General features: G+C 47.8%; 2 long non-coding RNA genes across 2 annotated transcripts; one reads left to right on the top strand and one right to left on the bottom strand.

Moving 5' to 3' along the window:
* The first annotated feature begins 10,571 nt into the window (after positions 1–10,571).
* LOC145511054 (uncharacterized) lies at positions 10,572–20,968 on the top strand. The gene is made up of 2 exons (XR_014057468.1): positions 10,572–10,841; positions 18,799–20,968. It is a non-coding gene; the product is annotated as an uncharacterized LOC145511054 (long non-coding RNA).
* LOC145511055 (uncharacterized) lies at positions 15,493–22,560 on the bottom strand. Its single transcript, XR_014057469.1, has 4 exons — positions 22,451–22,560; positions 18,197–18,409; positions 17,295–17,345; positions 15,493–17,210 (listed from the first exon to the last, which is right to left on the bottom strand). It is a non-coding gene; the product is annotated as an uncharacterized LOC145511055 (long non-coding RNA).
* Positions 22,561–26,768: the final 4,208 nt, after the last annotated feature.

Genomic DNA, 26,768 nt, shown 5'->3' with positions numbered 1-26,768 from the left:
AGTTTCAACATCAGTCCTTCCAATGAATATTCAGGATGGATTTCCTTTAGGATTGACTGGTTTGATCTTGCAGTCCAGGGGACTCTCAACAGTCTTCTCCAACACCACAGTCTTTTCTTCTAAGGAGCAAGTGTGTTTTAATTTCATGGCTGCAGTCACTGTCCACAGTGATTTCGGAGCCCAAGAAAATAAAATCTGTCACTATTTCCATTGTTTCCCCATCTATTTCCCATGAAGTGATGGGACCAGATGCCATGATCTTAGTTTTTGGAATGTTGAGTTTTAAGACAGCTTTTTCACTCTCCTCTTTCACCTTCATCAGGAGGCTCTTTAGTTCCTCTTGGCTTTCTGTCATTCCTGGTTCATAGTTACCCCTAACTCACACAGTCGGCTCTCGAGGTATTGACAAAGCTTCGTATCACTTGTGCACCTGGGTGAATTTCTTTGCCTCCTCTGTAAAATGGAGGTCAACAACATGAACGGTGGTGACAGTGGGGGTTAAGTGGCATCGTGAAGTCTGCCTGCCACCTGGCTTTGGGTCTGGCTGCAGCAGCCCCTCGGGAAAGGTTGGCCATCGAAATGACCTTATTGCACTGGGTGCCAGATTGCTCTGGTTCCAGCCACCTGTTTTGATAGGGCCACTGCTGCAGTCTGGTCCCCTGAGCTGCAAAGGACTGCTTCCCTCCATCGGCCAAGTCACTTCCTGCAAAGTTTCTCCTGCCCACTCCTCCTCCTCTTCCTCCCCTGGGGCCAGACCAGCACATCTGCCTTTCTGGGCTCCAGCTCCTTCCCACTGCAATGACCTCCGCAGGACTGCTTCCTTCTCCACGTCACTTCCACTGCTTCCTTTCCTCTCAGGGACCCATGATGATCTCTGCAACCTGTGTCATCAAAGGGGACCCTGCTGGGATCCTGAGGACAGTGCCAATCTGCTAAGGGAAACACACTGACTGAAACCACCCACCCTGGCCAGGTACCATAGTAAGCATTCCTATGAGTTATTTTACAACAGGAAGTCCCAGTGAGGAATACAGAACTAACAAGCCCCCGCCAACCAGAACAGTTCAGGAAAGGTCAAAAGGAGATGCCATGTGTCCTGCCACCTCCCAGAATCCTTCTAGCTGGCATCCATCTTAGCTGAGCAATGCATGCACCACCAGGAAGGACCCTGAGTCAAAATGATTGGCTAAAGAAAACCCAGAAGCTAATCCCATCACCATTAAACCTAAGACTGTGAGCCACATCGCAGACCAGTTCTCCTGGGTTCCGTTGCCCTCCTGCTCTCCACCCAGGCTCCCTTTCTCAATAAAATCTCTTGCTTTTTCAGTGTGTCTCCTCGAACAATTCATTTCTCTTATTAGACAAGAGCCTCCTTTTGGGCCCTGACAGGGGGCTCCCCCTTCCTGCAACAAGTCCGTGCCCTGCCCCGTGGCTCCCAGACCACCACTAACACCCCCAGCAGGAGCCGCTTCCTGTGGCTGGCCCCACCCCCACCCCCAGCCTTTGCTGAACCTCCTCCTCTGTACCCCTCTAGCACCCCTTGCTCCACTGCTGCCCATCCTGCTGGGTCTACAAGTATCCTTCATGCATCTAATGTGAACTAGTGTACACGTAAGATCCCTAAGGACAAGGACCGGCTCCTGTCCCTTTGGCTCTTCAGGAATTCTGGAATCCGTCCCTTTGATGCCATTCCCACCACCCTAGTTGAGGCCGCCCCAGCCTCACACCTGAATGATCACAAAATGTTATAGTCTGTCTGCTCTGGCCTTGCCCGCTCCCATCAGGCATTGCGGTGACCTTCGAAAGCACAGATGAGTTTACGGCACTTTCTTTCGGGGTGCCCCATGGCCCTCAGGGGAGCTCTTACCACCAGTTACCACTCCTGCCATCTCACTGGATCCAGACAGCAGACTTGACTTGCACTGGCTTGAATGGAGTGGGCTCTCTAGGAGGTGAAAGGTTCTTCCCTCTGCCTGGGACACTCCCTGCTCTCTCTGCTCCACCCCTTCTACCCATTGGGCTAATTCCTGATCTTACCCAGATCTCAGCTGAGATGTACCTCCCAGGAAAGGGCTCTCCAGCTACCTGCAGCCTTGGCCCTGTGCCTCTTCCGTGAGCCTAGAGCACCTCGCACATTCCCTGCTTTGTTGGAATTACATCTGTTGGTTGCTCATAGCCCCATTTGCCTGTTGGCTCTTTTGAGAGAAGGGCCCTTGTGCCCACTACCTGGAGCCTAGCACAGTGGCTGACACATCGTTCTTGTTGTTTCACGTCTCAATCGTGTCTGACTCTTTTGCAATCCCATGGACTGTATCTACCTGGCTCCTCTGTCTGTGGAATTTCCCAGGCAAGAATACTGGAGTGGGCTGCCATTTCCTAACTCAGGGATCAAACCCGCATCTCCTGCTTTGCAGGTGGATTCTTTACCTCTGAGCCACCTGGGAGGCCCACCTGGCACATAATAAGTGCTTAACAAACACTTGTTCAGTTGAATTGAACTACTCCAGAAGCTCAACCAGCTTCCCCATTTTTTCAGATCCTGCCAGCCGCTCCTGATAACAAAAACAATGCTGACACTTGTTGAGTGCTTGTTATGCACCTGGCACTAGGTTAAGTGCCTCACTCATATTGTCTTTGCTTGTTCCTCAACAACCTTGTGAGGTAAGAATTATTTTACAGATGCCAAGGCTTTGATAGGCAAATAAACCACCCTAAGGTCACACAGCTAGGAAGGGGACTGGTATCCACTTGCTGACTTGTAACTCTTCCTTCTCGACCCCAAGATGACACTGTCCTCCATGCCTGCGTGTTCCCCCACCTTCTCCAAGATCCCTCTCCTTCCTCTGATCCCCTCAGGGTCTCTGCCTTCCCAGATCTTCCCACCACATCATCTATGCCTGCAGTTTCCTGATTCCACACTGCCCTGAAAGATTCTGTAGCACAGAGGTACTTAACCAGTTAATCTCTCTGACTAATGATAAACTCCCCAAGGTTGAGGACTATGCACTATTTCTCTAGGAGCCCCCAGGATACCCAGCAGAGTGGTTTGTTGTTGTCATTCAGTCGCTCAGTCATGTCTGACTCTTCGCGACCCCATGGACTGCAGCCAGGCTTCCCTGTCCTTCACTGCTTCCCGGCGCTTGCTCAGACTCATAACCATTGAGTCATTAATGCCATCCAACCATCTTGTCCTCATCATCCCCTTCTCCTCCTGCCTTCAATCTTTCCCAGCATCAGGGTCTTTTCTAATGAGTCAGCTGGCCAAAGTATTGGAGCTTTAGCATCAGTCTTTCCAATGAACATTCAGGGTTGATTTCCTTTAGGATTGACTGGTTGGATGTCCTTGCAGTCCAAGGGACTCTTTCGAGAGTCTTCTCCAACACCAGAGTTCAAAACCATTAATTCTTCTGTGTTCAGCCTTCTTTACGGTCCAGCTCTCACATCCATAGACTACTGGAAAAACCACAGCTTTGACTATAGCACAGTGCTTGGCACACAGTTAATATCCTCCAGTTCACAGCAAAGGCCAAGTCCCCAGGTTCTTGTCCATCTAAGGAAGTGGCTCAGCAGGTTCTGAGTTCTCTTCTTCTCTCCATGACTCCTCTCTGGCTTCTGTCTAATCCTTGATGTTTTGGGACATCATGAATCACAGAGACCCACAGAATTCAGGGGAAGAGAATGCCAAGATTTCTTGAGGCCAAATGTGTGATCAGCATATCCAACTTCATTTTGCTGTCCAGGGAGTCCTGTTTTTTATCATAATATGTTTCTAGAAACCATGTCATAAATCAGATTATCAAAAAAAAAGATTGTATTTAGTCAGCAAAAAATGTAGTGTACTGAGCACTTTTGAATACACCAGGCTACAAGCTAGGTGATGGGAGCTAAAGTTAACGTGACAGGGCTCTGCTTTCAGGGGTCTCATTGTCTTGCTGGAGTCACGAACCAACTCATCATAGTGAAAGGGCCCTGAGTGTCACACTGGCTCCTGTCAGCTCTGCAAAGTCTCCCCAAGTGTTTCTAGAAGTTTCCTGCGGTGTCTCACGTGGGCCCAGGGCTAAGTTCAGGCATTGCCCCTGAACACATGATTCCAGTGGTTGTTTTCCTCCTCTTCCTGCTCTGGTCTGTGCCCTGTGGACTGCACTCCTTCGGGGCGCCCGTGGCAGATGGTCAGCATCACACTCCATCAGGGAGTCATAAACCGCGGCTGGCAGAGCCCCTGTCTTACACTCTTAGTGAAACAGCTCTGCAGTGGCTGACGTTGCTGTCTAGGACCACCTTTCCACACACACACACACACACAGGCGCACATACAGCTCAGACCCGATTCCACAGGTCCTGAGGAATCACAGAGGCTTTCCCCCTTTCCAGTCACCAAAGGCTCTCTCACTGCCTGACGGTCTCCAGCCTGGGATCTGTCTTCCCCAGAAGGCTCCCTCTTCTCCTCTTTGCACTCTCTCAGCAGCATCAGCTCCTGGCAGCTGCCTCACCATTTCCTCTACACAAGCCTAGGCATGTCCCAGTTTTGCCTCAAGCACAGCACTCTAGTCCCACCTGTTTCTCTTACACACATGCTTCTTATTCATGCTCAGATGTAGAAAAAAGACAAGAAAAATACTCCAAGATGTTTTGACTCTGGGAGGTTTTATTTTCTTTTTCATACTCTGCTGTGTTTTCCAAGATTTAAAAAATAAGCCTGCGTCCCTCAAGCAATACCCCCACCCCCACCACAGTAAAAGCTTTTATTGTGGTGGATGTTTTTGTTCAAATATAAAATTAACAACACAAGCTGTAGAGGCAAAGAGGAAAAAGAAAGATGAACTCCAGAGTGTTAAGGGGAAGTAGCAAAGCTTTCAAAAGGAATAATGTTACAATTGGAGGTTCCTGAACAAATGAATCATAGATACAGCCAAGCATATACCATAAGTCAATGCCATAGTAACTGTAAATCTCCACAGTTATTCAAAGGAGTAAAATTATTTTCCAAGCCCTACAAAAATATATGTATCACTTTGATTATATAAGGGGCTGCAACAAACTTTCAAGTGTATGTATCACATATTAAAATGCATACACAACTATTACAACTTGCCAAGGCATAGTAGGTTGGCTACAGAAAAAGTTCACATCTAATTGACAATCATTTTGTTCACCTTTGACTTCAGCGGTGCATGATGCTTGATCTCACACCTTCCTTTTCTCTGAAGCAAACCAGAATATTCAAAATCACTCCTTGGAGCTCTGTGCTGTGCTACTTGAGGATGAGGGATAGCATTAGGTGTCTGTTACTGATGATAATGATGCTGTCTCTTTGACTGAAAATCGTTTTAAATATCCAGAAGGGCTGACCCAGCATCCTCTTCTTCCTCCCCATCTGTGTATTAAAAGCTACCAGGCAGGGTTTCAGGGTCAGGGTTAACATGGGCTCCAGGAAGGCTGCTGCAGCCTCTGAAGATAGTCCTCCACATCTTTCCTTCCACACGGACCACTGAGCAGCTGTAATTTTAACTGGCAGCTTTCAGAATACAGAACTGCTGTTGGTTTTCTTTGTCTGGGACAGTGGTGAGAAACAGATGGGGGGTGGGTACTGAAGTGTGGGAACTCATCAAACCCCAAGTATGGATCACAGAATTAAAGTACACCCAGGATGGAAAAGACCTCTGCTATGAACTGCTCCAACTTCTAAGCCACCACCACTGACCTGAGAAAGCACCTACTCTGTGCCTGAAATTACTACAGAGATGGTTTTATTTCATGTAATTCATACAACCCTGTGGAGTAAATAATAGCAACCCCATTTTATAGACAAGAAAACAGAGGCTCTGTGAGCTTAAGAAACTTACCAGTATATTAGTTTGCTGGGGCTGCCATACAAAGTGACACAAACTGGGTCCCTAAAATAACAGAAAGTGTATTGCCTCACTGTTCCGGAGGCTAGACGTCCATAATCAAAGTGTCAGAAAGGTTGGTTCTGGGGGTTGGGAGAAAGAATCTATTCCATGCATGCCTTTCTCCTCGCTTCTGATGGTCGCCAGCAGCCCTTGGCATTCTTCAGCTTGTAGATACCTTACCCCAGTCTCGCTCTTCACCCTTTACATGCTATTCTCCATGTGTGTGTCTATGTCTCTAAATTTTCTCTTAAAAAAACCCCAAAGAACCCTTTATTGAATTTGTTACAATATTGCTTCTACTCTATTTTTTGTGGACATGAAATCTTGCTGCCATTTATTTGAGGTGGTTTAGTTGCTAAGTTATATCTGACTCTTTGGAACCCCATGGACTGTAGCCTGCCAGGCTCCTCTGTCTATGGGATTTCTCAGACAAGAATAATAGTAGGGGTTGCTGTTTCCTTCTCCAGGGTGCTTCTGTTTTGTTTTTGGCCCCAAGGCATGTGGGATCTTAGCTCCCCAGTTGGGGATCGAACTCACACCCCCTGCATTGGAAGGCAAAGTCTTAACCACTGGACCACCAGGGAAGTTCCAGATTTTCCCTTTTTTAGGGACAGCAGTCATGTTAGAGTAGGGTCCACTCTAATGACTTCATATTAACTTGATTATCTCTACAAAGACTCTATTTACAAATAAGGCCACATTCTAAGATCCTGGGGGGGTCAAGACTTCAACATATTTTGGGAGGAACTTTGAGGTCACAAAGAGTCAGACACAACTGAGTAACTAACACTTTGAGGACTTCAGCAATTCAGTCTACAACATAAAGACATCACTTCTAATAAGTGATGGAGACAACATTCAAACCCTAGACAATCTGACAGCAGCTCTTAACCAGACCCCATCCTGCCTCCTATCTGGCTCTTTCTGGCTGTCTGGCTCCCTCCTGTAGAACATGTCTAGGAATGGAGATTGGCGACCACACAGGATGAGCCCACCTACCACGTCTGAAGATTTCCTAAGTATAATCTCTTATTTTCTATGCTCGCCTCTGAGAGATACACAAATACCACAAGGATTTTCCATGCAGATGTTGTTGACAGACTTTGGCTCTGATAAAGAAACGTTCCCATCTTCATCGACCACTTTTGCAGGAACCACAAGTTCCTGGGCCAGTGTACCGCCGTCCCCTATGGGCCTTCCTCTAGAGAAGGGAAAGGGCACCTCTGTTTTCAGGCTAAAGAGTGTGCGACCCCTCACTTTCTGGTTCTCACAGCGACATCGGACACCTGTCGTTCCATGTGCCAAGGCAGAGACCTGCAGGTGCCACAGAGACACGGGAGGAGGTGCTGGAGGAGGGAAGGTGGGCAAAACGCTCGATGCTTCATCGTAATTCAAGTGCCTGCGCCGTCATGCCTCCCACCCCTGTTCTTTAATTTAAAGAGCACCACGCGTATGACTCCTAAGTTCGTCAGGCTTTGTATTGGTTCTCTCACTGGGAGCTAGTCATCTCTGAACGAGTGTGTTACACCTGGCCTGAGTAACCCCAGGACCCAGGTCATCCTGGATCTTGGCGACCCCATGGATGGATGAGGTGGTCACTGGACAAGGCAGACCCCCCGAGGGTCCTGTGATAGAATGGCTGAGAACCTCCAAGAAAGGACTTGCTACCCCAGCTGAGAGGGGTGCCTGACTGCACCCCACCCAAGGGCTGGCCCCCAGCCAGTGAGGCCTAGGCTGGGATATCGGAGGCCTGCAACTTGGCCTCATGTGGGCAATTCTGAGGGGCCACTTCAGCTCCAAAGCCCTCTGTGGGGTCAGCTGGGCCTGAACTGCAGCTTGATGTCCGCCCCCGCCCCGCCTTCCCTTCCTAAGTGTTGCTTCTAAGAGTCCTCTTACAACCCTCCTCCACTCTAACTCATCTCAGAATCTGCCTCCCAGGAACCCACCTGGACTGGCTTCTCCAGAGACTCAAGTCAACACTTGGTCCTGGGACTTCCCTGGTGTTCCAGTGGTTAAGAATCTGCCCTCTTACGCAGGGGACGCAAGTTTGATCCCTGGTTGTGAAACTAAGATCCCACATGCCACAGGGCACCTAAGCCGATGCATCACAAAAAAGACCTAGCGCTGCCAAAAACAAACAACACATGGTCCTGAAGCCACAGAGGAGTCATGAGAGATCAAAGGCCACTTCTTTCTGGGCCCCAAACTTCAGTTTTCACAAGGCATGACCAGGAGGCTCACAGGCCTGCCCACATACTTATGCCCTTCTGTTTGGCACCATCTGAAATTAGCTGACCAACACCTCCCTCCCTCCCTCCTACAAAGTTTATTGAGCATCTACTATGTGTAAAGTACTATTCCAGACTCTGGAAGTATAGCAGTGAAAAAAGAAACAGAAAAATCTTTATCTGCGTGAATCTTGCATTCCAGCAAGGGAAGCAGATAATTACCTAATAAATCAGTAAAATACTATCACTTGATGATAGTACTATGGGAAGGAAAAAAGCAGAGCATGGAGAGGGTTTTGGAGCCGGATGGAGGAAATAGAGTGAACAGGGAAAGACTCCCCGAAAAGTTGAGATATGAGCAAAACCTGACGTCTCAAGATAAGGGACTGAGTCATGAAGATACTGGGGGAGGAGACTTTCAGATAGTAGGAGCAGCAAGTGCAAAGGCCCTGAGGCAGGAACTTGCTGTGTGTTTGCAAGGACTAGCAAGGAGGCCAGTGTAAGTGGGTCAGAGCATGAGAAGAGTAAGAAGTGAAATCAGAGTCCACAGTGGGAGGAGGGAGAGAGGTGGTTGGGATTGTGGGTGTGGAGGGTCTCTTGAGCCAATGTAGGGACTTTGGCTTTGACTGTGAGTGAGATGGGACCCACCTGAGGGCTCTGAGCACAGAAGAGACAGGATCAAAGGGACTATTTTAAAGGGCCACTCTAGCTGCTGTGTGGAGAGAAGGCAGAAGCAGGAGACCTCCTAGACTGTTTCAGTAAATTCAGGTAGAAGGCGGTGCTGTCTCAGCCAAGGGGCTGTGGTAGAAGTGGTTGGATTCTGGATATTTTTGGAAGGTTAGAGCTAATGGGATTTGTTAATGATCCTTCCAGGAGAGCCGGCACTGTGGCTGGCAGGATCACACATGTGGGTGCAGCCAGCAGCATTTCCCAAGGCAATAAGCACCATGTGGTGGCTTTGGAGCCAGACATGCCTGGGTCTGGATCCAGACTCCATCCCTACTAGCTGTTCATCTTGAGCAGTTTACATCAACTCTCTAAGACTTTGTGTCTTCATCTGTCAACTGGGGATGACAATCTTTGTATCATAGGATTATTATGAAGATCAAGTGAGATGATCTTAAAGAAGAGCTGACAGGAGAATGATTGTGATCGTTTTAAATAATGCAGTTCTCCTATGAATCTTGGAGCAGATGCCTGAGGAGGGGAGAGGCGGGCTCTGAGGGTGGAGGGGATATGCAGGAGGGGTTGGACAAAGCTGGAAGCAGCCAAGACCACCCAGGAATGCTGGTGTGGAAGGAGAACAGGAATCTCGGGCACACACTGGCCTTCCGGTGAGTCTGGGGGATTCCAATGCTCGGGCAGGTTGGGGTAGGGTGGCCTTCAGAGAAAAGATGGCCAGAGGGGAACTCCTTGGATGAAGGTGGAGCCGTGGAAAATGGGAACATCCCCAAATTCTAGAGGATGAGGTCATCCCAGCTGAAGCCAATCAAAACTCTCCCTTGGGGAGGCAAGAAAGGGTTTTACTAGGCCAAAAACTGCAGCGAGCTCTAGCGGCTGCCAAGAAAGGAGGCGAGGCAAGGCGAGCCCTGGGCCGGAGGCCATGAGCTCTGAAGGCCCCACCCTGGCTAGAAAAAGAGACTAGGGGAGAGCTAGGGGGGCAGCCCAGAAGCGGGGGGAGGGTGGGGGCTGTCTGAATTGTCTGGTGGTAATGGGGCACGCTCCTGGAAAAACCGTTAGGTCCTCAGAGGCAGCCAACAAAGCTTCGCACCGCGGGCTCTACAATGTTTTTCCCTTAACAGGGACAGAAAGCATTCCTTCCATCAGAGATGTTCTGTTGATTTATATGCATGTTCCTCTCCCCTCTGCCCCAATAAACCAGAAGTTTAAACAGGGGATCCTAAACTTTTCCCCCAACCTAGAGAGAGCATTGACAATGAATGACGTGGGTTCAAATGCCAGGGCAGCGGTTGAACTTGGGCAGGATGCTTGACCTCTGGGTCTTGTAAAATGGGGATCACAGTACTTCACAGGTGTCTCTGGGGGCCATCATCTCCATTCCCCGCCACTCCCCCCATCCCTGGGTTCAGAGAATGAAAGAAAGCCTACCAAGTAAATGTGAAGGCAGACAATCAAGTGTACAGAAGGGTCGCTCCTGCGTGGGGAACACCAGGAGGCTGGTTTCTAGTGACCAGAGGGGAGAGGTGGGGTCTGGAATTTGGGGAGCAGCGCCCCCCGGTCTCAGGGTGGAGACCTGGTCCTTACCCAATGTCTCTCAGTTCAAACTCCCTCCCTCCTAAGGCACCATCTGTTCCCACTTCTCTCACGCCCTGAAGAAGCGGTAGGCTGCACTTGGAAGAGGAGGCATCCTTCCCCCAGACACCCCGGGGGCTAGAAATCCCCCAGGCCCGACGCCCTCCGGAGGCGCTGACGTCAGCCCGCGCGGCGGCCGCGGAGCGTTTCTGGTAAGTCTCCCCGCCAGCGGCCACCTCCAGGAAGGACAGGGCTGGGCGCGGGCCAAGTCCCGCAGCTGCTCAGCGCCTGCCCGGCCTGGGGAGGTTTCCGGTGTGCCCACTAGGGCCGTCGCAATCCTGGGGCCCTGCGGGCGGGGGTGGCTGGCCGGCCGTTCCCCTGCCTGTCGCCACCCTGTCCAAGAAGTCAATCCAGCCCACCGACCGCAGATTCCTAGAGCCTCCGCTCGCTGATGGGAATGGAAACGGAAGTACCTCCCTCCCCTTCCCCCTCTCCTCCCCTCCCCCATTCCTGCCCGTCCCCATTCCCCCTCCCCCTCCCCCATTCCTGCCCTCCCCCCCATTCCTGCTCTCCCCTCCCCCATTCCCGCCCCTCCTCATTTCCCCCTCCCCCATTCCCGCCCTTCCCCCTCCTCTATTCCTACTCTCCCCTCCCCCTCCCCTATTCCCACCCTTCTCCCCTCCCCCCTCCCCTCTCATCCCCCAGTACTGCTCTTTCCCTGGTCTTGTCACAGGGTTTGACAGCCATTTGAGACTGGTGTCCCCGTAGCTCGGGGGAGAAGACAGGAACTCTGACCCTGCCCCCCAATCAGAGGGTTTTAGGCCAGCAAGTTATAGCATTTTAGAGCAGACAGAAGTGTCTCTCAAGCCAGGCCAGTGTCCTTTGAGTCAGTGGTTTCTGGGTGCCAGGCACAGCACTCCCAGCTTCACAGTCATTGAAACCCTAACAACTGCGTAAGGGAGACACTAAGCTTGAGCTGTGGTTCACAGGTGGGAAAACAGACACGATGCACATGGACCGAAGCAGCCTGCCTTAGGCCCCACCTCGGAGCCTGTGTTGGAAGCCAGGTCTTGTGACTGACTTCACAGCTGAACTCTGCCACCATGTTACGCTTCTGAAGCGTGTTGGTGGATCAGGTGTTCCTGTCCTAGGTTTGCCAGGAATGAGAGAAACCTGTGGTCAAGCAGGCCCCGGGGGTGGGGGGCGGGAAAGTACCCTAGATTCAGCTCCACTTCATGAAATGTCTTGGAGCATAGTGACAGATTAAAGGCTCTGACAAGTCCTGCAGGGAGTAAATCTGTTTAACTCTCTTTAACCCAGTGTTTCCCAAACTTATTTGCACCTGGAAACCCCACCCCCTTTTTAAAAAACGGGAGATGGTTACCATCCTGGAGAAGGTACTCTGGGAGCTGCTACAGGAAATCACATCACCTGCCTTGTTCAGATAGCACCCGGTATATATTAGGAGCTCTGTAAACGTGGGTTGGGTAAAATTAACATTTCCCCCATCGCTGGTCGTCCCAGCCCACTCCCCAGGATTTCTCTCTCTGAAGAGTCCCTCAGCCGTGGCAGATACTTCGGGTCCTACAGAAAACCTACTCTTGCTGGTGCCCCTGTGTGGGTTTTCTGGGCTATGCTGGGGTTGCGTGGAAAGAAGAGTCTATTCAGGCAACTCCTGTGGCCTCTCCTGTTTTAGCCTCTCCCTCAGAGGTCCCTACTCTTAAGGACAAAGGGAAAGTTCTGAGACATTTCCATTCAGTTTTGGCATAGGAATATAGGTGTGGATGAGGGTGTAAAATGTGCTGTGCTCAGTATTATCCAACTCTTTGCAACTTCATGGACTGTAGCCACCAGGCTCCTCTGTCCATGGGGATTCTCCAGGCAAGAATACTGGAGTGGGTTGCCATGCTCTCCTCCAGGGAATCTTCCCAACCCAGGAATCAAACCGGGGTTTCAGATCTCTTGCCTGGATTACAGGTGGATTCTTTACCAGCTGAGCTACCAGGGAAACCCAAGGTGTGAAAACCTCCCACCAGACGTCCTTTCAAGCCCCCCAAGCCTGCCCAAGCAAGATTGCGCAGACCCTGAGGGGTCCTCCTACCCCAGCGCTCACACCTCTGTTTTCACCTTCCTTGGCACCCTGCCCCGTCACCCCTCACCCCCTCCCTCTACTTTTTACAACCTGTCTCTCAGCCCCTCTTACTTCCTACCCTCCTGGACTCAGCTTGAACTCCAGGCGCAAATGGAATCAGATCCTCTCTGGGGACCATGAGCACACAGCAGACCAGGCCCCCACTCTGAGATTCAGGGGTGATCGCTGTGGGATGGGTGCAGGCCTCCCTTCGGACACAGCCAAGTCAGGAATGACAGACGCTCTCCAGGACCCAGTGCCCTTCTCCCCACCCTTTGGTGGCACCCCCTTGGCAAGCCTCCCAGCCTGGAGCTGGTGCCAGGCCTCTTCCCTCTCTTGGCTCCCGAGCACTGCTGGGAAGGGCACCACCACAGTGCTGGCATAGCTACAGGCTCAGACTCCCAGCTGGATACTACCTGCCAGCACATGTAGCAGCCTTGGGTCTAAACCACTTACTATTCTGGGCCTCCAGCACTCTCTGCATGCTCCCTTCCGACCCCAGGCCTAATGCTTAGCTTCTTGTCTCCTACCACTGGAAAAAAAAATTGAGGCCACTGGGATCACATGATCTCCATCAAATCCTTACTCCCTACCGAGTCTGCTTCCACGCTCCCCCCTACCCCCGCACCCCAACTGCTTTCCTGTTAATTTTAGAAGCAGGCCAAAATCCAGGTCAGAGCCCCCAGCCTGTGGAGTCAGGCTGCCAGGGTTCCAATCCCATTTATAGCCCTTCCTGGCTGTGTGATCTTGGGCAGATTTCTTAAGCTCCTCAGTGCCTCAGTTTCCTCATCAGTGAGATGGGATGGTACTTGCCTTTACCTCACAGAGTTGATGGAAGGATTACATGAGACAGGCTGCACAGAGAGCTTGGCACAGGCTAATGCTAAGAAAGGCTAGCTATTGTCACCTGCCTCTCTGCCTCCTCTAAACCTTGTTCCCTCATTATGAACTTCTCCCGGTTTCTAGCTCATTCCTTTCAGCCTATACAGACACACAAGTCTCTCCTGTCATAAAAAAATCTCTTCTTGATTCTGCATTCTTGATTTCTCTTGTGCCTTCTCATCCAGACTTCTCAGCAGCATCCTTTTGCTGCTTGTTCCTTTTTTTTTTTTTTTTAATAAATTTATTTATTTTAGTTGGGGGCTAATTACTTTACAATATTGTAATAGTTTTTGCCATACATTGACATGAATCAGCCATGGGTTTACATGTGTTCCCCTTCCTGGACCCCCCACCCACCTCCCTCCCCATCCCATCCCTCTGGGTCATCCCATTGCCCCGGCCCTGAGCCCTTGTCTCATGCATCGAACATGGAATGGTGTTCTGTTTCACATACGATAATATACATGTTTCAATGCTATTCTCCCAGAACGTCCCACCCTCACCTTCTCCCTCAGAGTCCATAAAATTGTTCCATGCATCTGTGTCTCTTATTCTGACTCGCATATAGGGTTATCGTTACCATCTTTCAAATTCCATATATATGCATTAGTATACTGTATTGTTGTTTTTCTTTCTGGCTTACTTCACTCTGTATAATGGGCTCCAGTTTCATCCATCTCAGTAGAACCGATTCAAATGTATTTTTTTTAATGGCTGAGTAATATTCCATTGTGTATATGTACCACAGCTTCCTTATCCATTCGTCTGCTGATGGACATCTAGGTTGCTTCCATGTCCTGGCTATTGTAAACAGTGCTGCGATGAACATTGGGGTACACGTGTCTCTTTCAATTCTGGTTTCCTCGGTGTATATGCCCAGCAGTGGGATTGCTGGGTCATATGGCAGTTCTATTCCCAGTTTTTTAAGGAATCTCCACACTGTTCTCCATAGTGGCTGTACTAGTTTGCATTCCCACCAACAGTGCAAGAGGGTTCCCTTTTCTCCACACCCTCTCCAGCATTTATTGCTTGTAGACTTTTGGATAGCAGCCATTCTGACTGGTGTGAAATGATACCTCATTGAGGTTTTGATTTGCATTTCTCTAATAATGAGTGATGTTGAGCATCTTTTCATGTGTTTGTTAGCCATCTGTATGTCTTCTTTGGAGAAATGTCTGTTTAGTTCTTTGGCCCATTTTTTGATTGGGTCGTTTATTTTTCTGGAGTTCAGCTGCAGAAGTTGCTTATATATTTTTGAGATTAATTGTTTGTCTGTTGCTTCATTTGCTATTATTTTCTCCCATTCTGAAGGCTGTCTTTTCACCTTGCTTATAGTTTCCTTTGTTGTGCAAAAGCTTTTAATTTTAATTAGGTCCCATTTGTTTATTTTTGCTTTTATTTCCAATATTCTGGGAGGTGGGTCATGGAGGATCCTGCTGTGATTTATGTCAGAGAGTGTTTTGCCTATGTTTTCCTCTAGGAGTTTTATAGTTTCTGGTCTTACGTTTAGATCTTTAATCCATTTTGAGTTTATTTTTGTGTACAGTGTTAGGAAGTGTTCTAGTTTCATTCTTTTACAAGTGGTTGACCAGTTTTCCCAGCACCACTTGTTAAAGAGATTGTCTTTTCTCCATTGTATATTCTTGCCTCCTTTGTCGAAGATAAGGTGTCCATATGTGCGTGGGTTTATCTCTGGGCTTTCTATTTTGTTCCATTGATCTATATTTCTATCTTTGTGCCAGTACCATACTGTCTTGATGACTGTGGCTTTGTAGTAGAGCCTGAAGTCAGGCAGGTTGATTCCTCCAGTTCCATTCTTCTTCCTCAAGATTGCTTTGGCTATTCGAGGTTTCTTATATTTCCATACAAATTGTGAGATGATTTGTTCTAGTTCTGTGAAAAATACCATTGGTAGCTTGATAGGGATTGCATTGAATCTATAGATTGCTTTGGGTAGTATACTCATTTTCACTATATTAATTCTTCCAATCCATGAACACGGTATATTTCTCCATCTGTTTGTGTCCTCTTTGATTTCTTTCATCAGTGTTTTATAGTTTTCTATATATAAGTCTTTTGTTTCTTTAGGTAGATATATTCCTAAGTATTTTATTCTTTTTGTTGCAATGGTGAATGGTATTGTTTCCTTAATTTCTCTTTCTGTTTTCTCATTATTGGAGTATAGGAATGCAAGGGATTTCTGTGTGTTGCTTGTTCCTTTCCTTATTTCCTTTCTGTTCCTCAGTCCACTGGGGACATGGCTTCTGGCTCTACCATACTTCTGACGTTTGTCAGGGTCACCAAGGACCTGGCCAAGACCAGTGGGCACATCTCAGTCCCTGACCTCTGCCTGCTGCATTGACTTTATTAGTCATTTCCTCCTCTGGGAAGTGATGCATGGCTTGGCATCCACGCCTCCTTATCAACCCCTTGGTCCTCCCTGTACTTCCTCGACCTTTCCCTCTCTGTTCTCACAGGACCCTCATCCACTGCTGGCCCCAGGAAGGTTGTGGGGACCCTGAGTCTGTCCTTGGTCACTGGGTCTCCTCTGCCCTCACACCCCTTTCAGGTGATCTTAGCAGCTCATAGCTTTCCAGATAGCTCAAATGGTAGAGAATCTACCTGCAATGTGGGAGACCTGAGTTCGATCCCTGGATTGGGAAGATCCCCTGAAAAAGGGCATGGTAACCCACTCCAGCATTCTTGCCTGGAGAATTCCATGGACAGAGGATCTGTCTGGCTACAGTCCATGGGGTCACAAAGAGTTGGACACAACTCAGTGACTGACACTTTCACTTTCACTTAGCAGCTTTTATGGCTTCTACTTCCACTTGATGGTTGCTACATGCTATGGACTGAATTCTGTGCCCCCTCAAATTCATACGTTGAAGCCCTAATCCTCAGTGCTACTGTATATGGAGGCAGAGACTGTAAGGAAGTAATTAAGATTAAATCAGGTTATAAATTTGGGCCCCTAATCTGATAGGTTAGATAGCATCACCGACTTAATGGACAGAACTTGAGCAAACTCCAGGAGATAATGGAGGACAGGGAAGTCTGGCGTGCTGCAGTCTGTGGGGTCACAAAGAGTCAGACACTACTTAGTGACTGAACAATGACAACAATCTGATAGGATCGATGTCCTCATACGAAGAGGAAGAGACACCAGAGAGCCTTATAGAGCCTCTGAAGAGACACTTACAGAGCCATCTGTAAGCTAGGAAGAGAGGTCTCACCAGAAGTTAACTCTGCTGGTACCTTGTTCCTGGACTTCTAGCCTCTAAAAGTATGAAAAAATAATTTCTGTTATTCAAACCACCCTGTCTGTGGCATATTCCTAAGCATATAGGCATGCTAAGACACCTCATCCGACTCTGTGACCCCATGGACTATAACCCACAAGGCTTCTCTGTACATTGTATTCTCCAGGCAAGAATACTGGAGTGGGTTGCCATGCCCTCCTCCAGAGGATCTTCCTGACCCAGGGATCGAACCCAAGTCTCTTCTTTCTCCTGCATTGGCAGGTGGGTTCTTAACCATCTGGGAAGCCTCGTTCCTAAGTATACCAGTAAGCTTTTCCTGCGTAACAGACTATTAAAAAAATTTAGTGGTTGAAAACAACCACTCATTTAGCTTATCTTTCTGCAGGTCAGCAATTTGCTCTGGGCTCAGGTAGCAGTTCCTCTGGTCTTGGATCTGTGGTCAGCTGCAGGTTTGGCTGGGCACTGGTTGCAGCATGGCGGGATGGCTCATCTCTGCTCCACAGAGTCTCTCAGCCTCCAGGAGGCAGGTCTGGGCTTGTTTCCATGGTGATGCAGCAAGGTTCTAAGAAAGCAAGCAGAGTGGAGGTTTGGAAGGATAAGTCTCAGACTCTGCAGACATCTAGGTCTGTGTACTCTGCATTCTTACCTGGTACTCTGGGAGTTGACTTCTCAATATCAAGACATCTTGGACAATGAACTAGGAATATAGAAAAGTAATTACACAAGAAAGAGAATGTATCTGTATAACTGCATCACTTTGCTATGTAGTAGATAACACAGCATTGTAAATCAATTCTACTTCAATTTTAAAAGTACTTTGAAAAAAAAAGTAAGTTAACTCTGGAAAGGCACATAGCATTTTAAGGTATAGTTGACAGGACTTGACAGATGTAGAATAAGGAAAGATGAGGAAAATATGCTCAGGTGGTAAAGAGTTCCCCTGCAATGCAGGAGACTGGGGTTTGATCCCTGGGCGGGAAGATCCCCTAAAGAAGGGACTGGCAACCCACTCCAGTATTCTTGCCTGGAAAATCCCATGGACAGAGGAGCCTGGTGGACTACAGTCCATGGGATTGCAAAAAGTTGGACACGACTGAGCGACTAACACTTTCACTTTGGGTAGACAGATTGCTGGGCTAGATGGAGGGTGGAAATAATTTGCTGAGCACTTATTACTTGCTGGACACTTTTCTAGCCTCTTGGCACACAGACAATACTAAGGTGCTTGAGAAAATGTCTCTGGAGCCAGACTTGGCTCTAGAGACTATATGTATTCTTTTTCAGATTCTTTTTCATTATAGGTTGTTTTAAGTTATTGAATATAGTTCTCTATGCTATACAGCAGGTCCTTGTTGTTTGTATCTAGTTTATATATAATAGTGTGTATCTGCTAATCCCAAACTAATTTGTCCCTCCCTCCCCTTCCTCTTTGATAACCATAGGATTGTTTTCTATGTCTGTGAGTCTTTTCTGTTTTATAAATTTCGTATCCTTTTTAGATTCCAGAAATAAGTTATAGCATACTGTATTTGTCTTTCTTTGACTTACTTCACTTATGTGATACTCTCTAGGTCCATCTGTGTTACTGTAAATGACTGTATTTCATTCTTCATTATGGCTGAATAATATTCCATTCTGCATCTATGCTGATCTTCTTTATCCGTTTTACCTGTCAATAGACACTTAGGTTGCAGAAGCTATGTTGTTAATTACCACTTCCTTCATATTCCTCCGTCTACCATTCATCAACAGGAAGATAACCTGTTTGGGGTTAAAGATAATGAATTTTGTTTTAAATATAGATGTGGAGCTGCCTGTAGGACAACCAGGTAGAGACTTCTACTCAGCAGTTGGGTTTGTATGTGAAGTATAGAAATCAAGACATTATAGACAGACAAGGATTGAACCACAAGTGGATAGCATTATACAGGGAGATGGTGCAGAGGGAGAATGGGGGAATGCTGGGGGCACATTTAAGGAGAGGATGGAGAAGAAGGATCCCACAAAGGAGCCTGAGAATGAGCAGCCAGAGATGGGAGAGGGAGGTTTTGGAGGAAGGGAGGACCACAAGTCTGAGTTTGCCTGAGGGAGTCTTGGTTTAGGACAACCTGGCATAATAATTAATGAGTGCCCCCTTTCACTTTAAACAGTGGCCCAGTTTGGAAGATGGATTATATATATATTCACCCTCCTTAGAAGGTCAAGGAGGAGAAAACATTAAGAAGAAGGAAACGTAGATGTGAAATACTGCCAAGAGGACAAGGAAGGTTAAGTTTGGAAAGTGGGTTCCGTTGGGACTGGATTTGGCAAACTGATGACCTTGGTTGGAGAAAGGCTTCTGAGAAAAAAGATGGAAAATGGACTGGATCATGCTGAATCTAGATAAGAAACAAGTAAAGATAACAAATTGCACAAGTCTTTCCAGAAGCTTGGCTGGGAAGGAAAGAAAGAGACAGAGGGGCAGCTACATGGAATAGAAGAGGACACACCCTCCCAGCCGTTCCCCACGGGGCGGGGGGTGGGTGGGGTTGGAGCATGGCAGACCCAGTAGGGATGATGCCAACAGATAGACTGCCAGGGAATCAAGGAGATTGCTTATGGGTCGAGGTTTCTGGGGAGCCAGAAAGTACGAGGGTCCAGATAAAGGGGAAAGAGCCTTGAAGAAATAAAGGGGGAGGTTTAAGAAATAGTGGGAAAAGTCCCAAGGAGGTGGGTTTCTGGGCATGGAACTGATGAAGGGGCCGGCATCTCCTGGCAAACTTGTGTGACCATAGCAGACCGTGGCCAGTGATGCCTGGGTCTTCCCTTGGCCGTAGACTCTTTACCCACCCCACCCCCCAAATGCGCATACCTACACATGCCTGATTTCTTCACACGGGTCAGGAGGCTCACAGAAAGCTGATACCCACAGAGGAGTTCAGACTACAGTGAGGAAGTTCTGCTCCCTGGAGTACTTTCCCATTGCTTGAGTGTCCTCACACCAACATCTATTCTTTCCATCTCTTCCAACTGACCCATAAATGCCCTAACATCCATGAAGGCAGGCCCTTCTTCATTTAAAAGATTTTCATAACATGCTATGACTCCCAGATTTGCAGGTTACTTTTCACCAGTTAATTCACATCCAGCTGCATCCAGATACCTCAAGGGGAGAGATACCTTAATCCCATCACTGTGATTACTGGAAGTTTCCTTCTAGAGAGGGTCCTCCTGAGGGTCTTTCCAGGAAACCTGCAGGCTGGTTCCAGGAGTCTGGGCTCCCCTCCCAGCTCCGGACCTCAGGTCACATGACCCTCTGGGCACTGAGCCTCCTATCAAGGATGCTCCCTTCACTCCCAACCCGTGGAAAGACTGTCTGGGTAAGAACTCTCTTCACCTCTTAAAACACTTTATAATTTAATGAATATTAATGAGATAGAGAATGACCACCTTTCATTTATTTAGCAAACATTTGTCAAGCTCTACGCATTCCAGGTGGAGCCCTCAGAACACACAGTCAGTTCGCGCCTGCTCCCCATGCTAGAGGCGGCTTCTGAGACCACATCCACTCTGTCCTGTAAGAGCCCACCCAAATAATTCTGAGTTGACAGCATTTAGAAGCAGTGTCATGTGAATCACCACAGAATTGTGGATTAAGGTGGTGAAAGTCTTTACTGCTATTAAACAATAGTTGATTTCTCGAGAAATAGAGGCCTGTGTAAAGGCGGCATAACAGGGGAAAGTAGGTCTTCTTATACCATGCAGATGATGGACTGGACACACAGAGGGGTGAGGGCTGCCTCGAATGCCTACTGGTGATCAGCGAGGGAGAGCAGGGGACAGCCCAGACCCTCTGTTTTCTGAACTGGAGGGGAAATCCAAGAGGAGACAGGAGAATACAGGGAGAGAAAAAAATAACCTGGAGGAGAGTTGGCTGAGAAGAGGGGAAATAGTCGATGAAGTGATATGGATAGAATAGACAACAGATAGAGGTGGGATCGAATCTTGGAATGAACAGACAAAATCCTCTGACAAAATGAGAGACTCCCAGAAATCTTGATTCCCAGTGCATGGGCACCATGGCCGAAGGCAGACTCGAGTCCCCTGCAGGAAGGACAACCCCCTGGGACCCCACCAAATTCTGCCCTGATCCCTTTTGCTTGTCACAGCCCCCCTCCTCCTCCCCCCATTTCAGCAAGCCCGCTCTCTCATCAGGGACTCACTGCCCTGACCCCTCTCCAACCTGTGTTCCCAACCACCCACTGGACACCTCCCCTTGGTGGTCCCACAGCCACCTCAGGGACAGGGTTTCATTCACTTATTAAATTCTGTCTTGCAACCTGTGTTGTGTGCCAAGAACTACTTGTGCCAGGCTCAGAGGAGACAACAGACAGCAAACAGACATGGTTCTGCCCTTACTGGGGAGATAGAGATAAGTCAAATAAGCAACAAGCTGGGACGTCCCTGGTGATCCAAAGGTTAGGACTCAGCGCTTCCCCTGCAGGGGACACAAGTTCAATCCCTGGTCAGGAAACTAAGATTGCGCAAGCCGTGTGGGTGCAGCCAAAAGCAAAACAAAACAAAAAGCCACAAATAATCAACAACTTGTTACAATACAGTGTGAGGACACCCTACTCACCATATCCCACCTTCAAACCTGCATCATCCTTCAAACTAGCATCATCATCCTGGGTCCTTCTAGCTCCTCTGCCTCCTGTATGCCCACATGTCCATGTGATTCTCCAGGCTAGAATGTCACCTCCTTTTCTTTCTCCATGACCTCTGCCTGGACTCCTAGCCTGCCACCTCCAACCTCCACCCAAAACCCTCCTCCACATGGCTGCTCAAGTTTTCTCTTCTAAAGTACAAATGTGATCACAATATTCTCAAGATTAAGAACTTCTTTACAGGACCCTCAAAGAGAAATAGTAGAAAGTCATTGGACAGACTTCCCTGGTGGCCCAATGGTAAAGACTTCACCTTTAGGTGCTGGGGTGCAGGTTCGATCCTAGGTGAGGGAGCTAAAATCTCACGTGCCTCCTGGCCAAAAACCAAAACCCCAAAACACCAAAACCCAAAACAGAATCAATATTGTAACAAATTTAATAAAGACTTCAAAAATGGTCCACATTAAAAAAAAAAAAAACAACTTAAAAAAAAGATACATAGGAAAGAAAGTCATTAGAGATAGAATTCAATTCAAGACTCCTGGTCCATAAGAGAATAAGATTTGGATACACACACATAAACACACACACAGCATGTAAAAGAACTAAATAACATAAATAATAAGGTACAACTAATATATATGGGGTTTTTTTTCCCCTCTGAAGATAGATAATACAAGAGCCAGAAAATAACCAAATTTTAGGAAATAATGAAAACCTTAATGGATTTCAAAAAGCTGAGTACAAACAATCTTCTGATTATAATATTACAATAAAATGAGAATTTAATAACCACCAGAAGATAAAAAGTCACAACCACATAGAAATATACTTCTAAAATTTATCTTAAACAATTTGAGTTGAAGAGGAAATACAAACTGAGAAAGAAGATTATCTAGAAAATAACAATGAACTCTTCGGAAATATCAAAAACGAAGGCACAAGACCTTCATCCGTGCTCTTTTTCCCCACCCTCTGTAACGCCCTCCATAGTTTGCACCCCTGACCCCGGTCCCTCTTTCTCTGTTCTCTCCTGTTTCCTTGGCTCCTGCACCGAATTTCTCAACAGCTCTGGAAGCTGTCACCTCCTGTCACCCCTCCACACCTTTGCACCTTTATGCCATTGGCCTGGGATGTGCTTTCCCTTCTTACCTACCTAGCAAACTCCGGTTTACTCATGAAGACTCAGAGTCGTGGTCCCTTCCTTTGTGACGCCTCACACAGACTCGCCCACCCCTTCCCCGTATCCCCAGAGGTCTTGGCACCGTCCTCTGGAGGAGATGGTGCGTGAAAAGAGAGGCTGGGTCAGGTCTCAGCCACTCCCCAGGCCAACAGTTTCAACACCGTGTCACTAACACCCAACTCCCTTGTCCCTGTCACCTTCCACCCTCTTGGCAGCTGGCTGCATTTCTAGGGGCTCTTTGCTCTAGGTCAGTTAATGTTGCTGGATAAGACAAAACAAAAACAGGAAATTGTGTTAATTCTGCACACTAACAAACTCATCTGTCCTTAGCTGACACCCTCCCCTTTAGGCTGGCTCACAAATAGCCTCCTCTTGGGTCTTTCACACAGTGCTTTCTGGAATCTGTCCCAAAGATTACACGTGTCCTTTGAGATATGAACGGGGGGTTTGTGGGGATTTTGGGGTTTAGTTTTGCAGGAAGTTAAGAAAGGAAAGGGTTCCCCAATACATTTGGGAAATGCTAGAAGTAAAAAGTTATATCAATCACCATGATGTACACTTCAAATATCTTATAATTTTATACGTCTCTTAATGCCTCAATAAAGCTGAGATTTCCAAAAAGAGTTAAACTGGTCTCATGTTGAACTTTTAATTCACCGATAAACATTATGAAGACCCAAACAGTATGTGAATTGCCTCAAAGTACTTGCACGTGGAACCCGTTGGTTGACCAGGCCCTACTACATCTCATCTTGTGAAAAACAGTAACTTATCTGGACGCAGAGTGGAAAGTGTGACACTACTTTTCCTCCCCATTAGTGCCTGATCTGGCCTTTTGTTTTACTGGAGAATTTGAAGCCGTGTCTGCCCCCTGACCCAGCTTCCTCTCTGACACAAACTTCCTCTCCTTCACATTTTCTCTTCCTTCCTGTACAACTCAGAGCCTCACTCTTTCCTTGTTTTCGATGCAGTACATCCCCTTGCTCCATTCGAGGGTTGTGGGGAGCTAATAGCATCCAGTGGGTAGAAGCCAGGGATACTGCTACACATCGCAATACACAGGACAGAGACCCTCCTCTCCACCCCAAGCCTAACAAACAATTTTCTGGCCCAAAGTGTTAATAGAGTTGAGGTTGAGAAACTCTCATCTTTTTTTTTCCGTTCCAAATTTTAAACTCTTTATTTTTTATTGGGGTATAGCCGATTAGCAATGTTGTGGCAGTTTCAGGTATACAGTGAAGGGACTAAGACATACATATACATATATCCATTCTCCCTCAAACCCAGGAGAAAACCTTACCTTTAACAGGATTCTTTAAGAGAATCCCTGAGAATATGAGCGGTGTCTGCTAAGGTGCTCAAGTCACTCTGGTCTAACATCACCCACAAAATATCTCAACCTTGCAGCCCCTTGACCTGCCATTCCATCTGTTGTGGACTGAATGTTGTCCCTGCCAGGTTCACTGCCCCCAGATGTGATGGTATCAGGAAGTGTGTCTTTGGGAGGTAATTAGAATTATATGAGGTCATGAGGGTGGAGCCCTCCCGAATGGGATTAGTACCCTTGTAAGAGTTATAGCACTTGCTTCCTCTTTCTGCTTCTCTTCCACGTGAGGACACAATGAGAAGTCAGCAGTCTACAACACAGAAGAGGATTCTCATCAGAACCGGGGCATGCTGGCACCTTGATCTTGGACTTTCAACCTCTAGAACACTGAGAAATAAATTTCTGTTGTCTCTAAGCCACCCGTGGGCTTCCCTGGTAGCTCAGCTAGTAAAGAATCCATCTGCAGTACAGGAGATCCTGGTTCAATTCCTGGGTTGGGAAGATCCACTGGAGAAGGGATAGGCTACCCACTCCAGTATTCTTGGGCTTCCCTGGTAGCTCAGATGTTAAAGAATCCTCCTACAATGTGGGAGACCTGAATTCAATCCCTGAGTTGGGAAGATTCCCTGGAGGAGGGCATGGCAACCCACTCTAGTATTCTTGCCTAGAGAATTCCCCACGAACAGAGGAACCTGGCAAACTACAGTCCATGGGGTAGCAAAGAGTTGGACATGACTGAGTGACTAAGCACAGCATAGCGCATAAGCCACTCATAAGTCTGTGGAGCTTTATTATAGCAGCCTGGATAGATTAAGGTACCACCTCTCTCTCTTCTACCCTCACACAGCTGAAGAGTACCCACCCTCTTTGCCCCTAGGTCTCCACATCCAGTCTCCCACTGGCCAGCTGTGATCTGGCCTCTCTCATCATAACTCTGAATATCTTTCCTCCAGAGTGAAGTCTTGATTGTTAAATTGACACTGTTTGGAACTTTTTTTTCGCTTCACTTCTCTGCAGTCTTTGAAACTCACCTTCCTGGCTTTGGGACGCCCCATGGCCCTGGTTTAGCATCAGTTGCCCCAGCTATGTGAAGACTAGTAACTGGCAGCATGTCAAGGGGAGCTGGCAAGGACCTGGAAACCGTGGAACCTGAGCCCACGTAAATGCAGGGGATTAAGGCTGTCTCAGTGAGTCCAGAAGCCAGACAAGCAATTCTAGAAAACAAGATGCCCCAAGGGCAATGCCAGGAGGCGCTTCAAAGGCAAACAGCAGCTTGATGAAGCTCCCAGGAGTGTGCAGACTGAGGCCCCAGAGCTCAGACGGCCAGTGGAAGGGCTGTAGGTTCAAAAGAGTCAAAAGAGATGCTCATCCAGAGTGTTTGTGCTGAACACGAGCATTCAGGGGTTAGCTTCAGGAAGTCAGGTGGAACAGAGAAGCAAGGAAGAATGCATGTGATACAATTGTGTGGAAATGCAACAGTAAAAACCTGGTACCAGCATGGCAGAGGGGAAAAGTCAAACAAGGCTTCCTGGAGTCGGTGACGTGGGAACTGGTTTTTGTGTAAAGAATCAGAGTCAGACTCTGAGCTGAAAGAAGAGGAGGACACCAGAGAGGGGACGTCAGGTGCAAAGGCACAGAATCAGAGCCGTGGAACGGTCCTTAGGTGTGACTGGAAGGAAGTTTGAGGAAGGGTTTGGAGTACACTGGCAGCCTTGGATGTCAACCCAAGGGCCCAGAACAACCTGTGGGAAATGGTGAATGATCTTTAAGCCTAAGGGAAGTGTGATCAGATTTGACCTGAGACAGTTAAAAGGTCACGCAGTTGTCTGAACAGAGAAAGAAGGTAAAGGCCAGCACTGAAGCACCAATCATTTATTCAGTAGACTTGCATTTAATACTCCATGTCAGTCACCAATCTCAAGACCTCGGATACAGACCTGAACAAAGAGTCAAGGCTCTCTAGCCGCACGTAGTTTAGTGTGTGTGTGTGTGTGTGTGTGTGTGTGTGTGTGTGTGTGTGTGTAGGCAGACAGAAAGGAAAAACAATCTACAAATAAACAATATGTTTCAAAGGAGTTTGGGAAAAATAAAGCTGTGTGACATGATGGAGTCACTGGGAAGCTATTTGAGGCAGACCAGGAAGGGAAGTCCTCTCAGAAGTGGTGATGTTAATACTTGAGCTCCGAGCTCTCTGAAAAGAACCAACCTGCCTGTGAAGCCTGAGGGACATAGCCTTCCAGAGAAGCGTGAGTTTAAGCACAGTCCCTGAGGTGAAAGTTTGAAAATCAGAAAGAAGGCCAGTGAGGGTGGCAGTGGGACCCAAAGGGGAGAGGACAGATTGTAGAGCTATGAGGGGTTGGTTGACAGCCCTTGGTGACTGTCTGGATGTGGGGGGAAAAGGAGGGGCTGCAGCTGGGATGACTTCCCATGTCTACTTGGGGAATGTGGGTACCACTCCTCCCCTAGACAGAGACAGCAGAAGGAACTGGTTTTGATGAAATGCAGTGGATCATGTAGTGAGCTGAATGGTGGTTTGTCCACTTGGACGAATGATATGTCCATGTTCTAATCCCTGGAACCGTCAAGGTGACCTTATTTGGAAGAAAGGCCTTTGCAGATGTGAGTAAATCAAGGCTCTTGAGATGAGATCATCCTGGATTTAGATGAGCCCCAATTCCAATGACAGGGGTTCTAGGAGAAAGGCAGAAAGAGATTTGAGACCCAGAGGGAGGGGAAAAGGCCTTGTGAAGATGGAGGCTGAGGTTGGATTCATTGTAGCCACAAGCCAAAGAACACCTGGGACCACCAGAAGCTCGAAGAGGTGAGGAAGGACTCTCTCCCAGAGCTGTCAGAGGGAGCGTGGCCCTACGGACACCTCGACTTCAGATTTCTGCCACAGCTGTGAGAGACAAATTTCTGTTTTTCCCCTGAAGGAGGTCTTGGCAACACACTCCAGTGTTCTTG

Source organism: Giraffa tippelskirchi, chromosome 6, assembly GCF_054371585.1.
Source record: "Giraffa tippelskirchi isolate mGirTip1 chromosome 6, T2T-mGirTip1v1.2.pri, whole genome shotgun sequence".
NCBI lineage: Eukaryota > Metazoa > Chordata > Mammalia > Artiodactyla > Giraffidae > Giraffa > Giraffa tippelskirchi.
The sequence above is the reverse complement of the archived record's forward strand: the minus strand, read 5'-3'. Positions and strand labels throughout refer to the sequence as shown.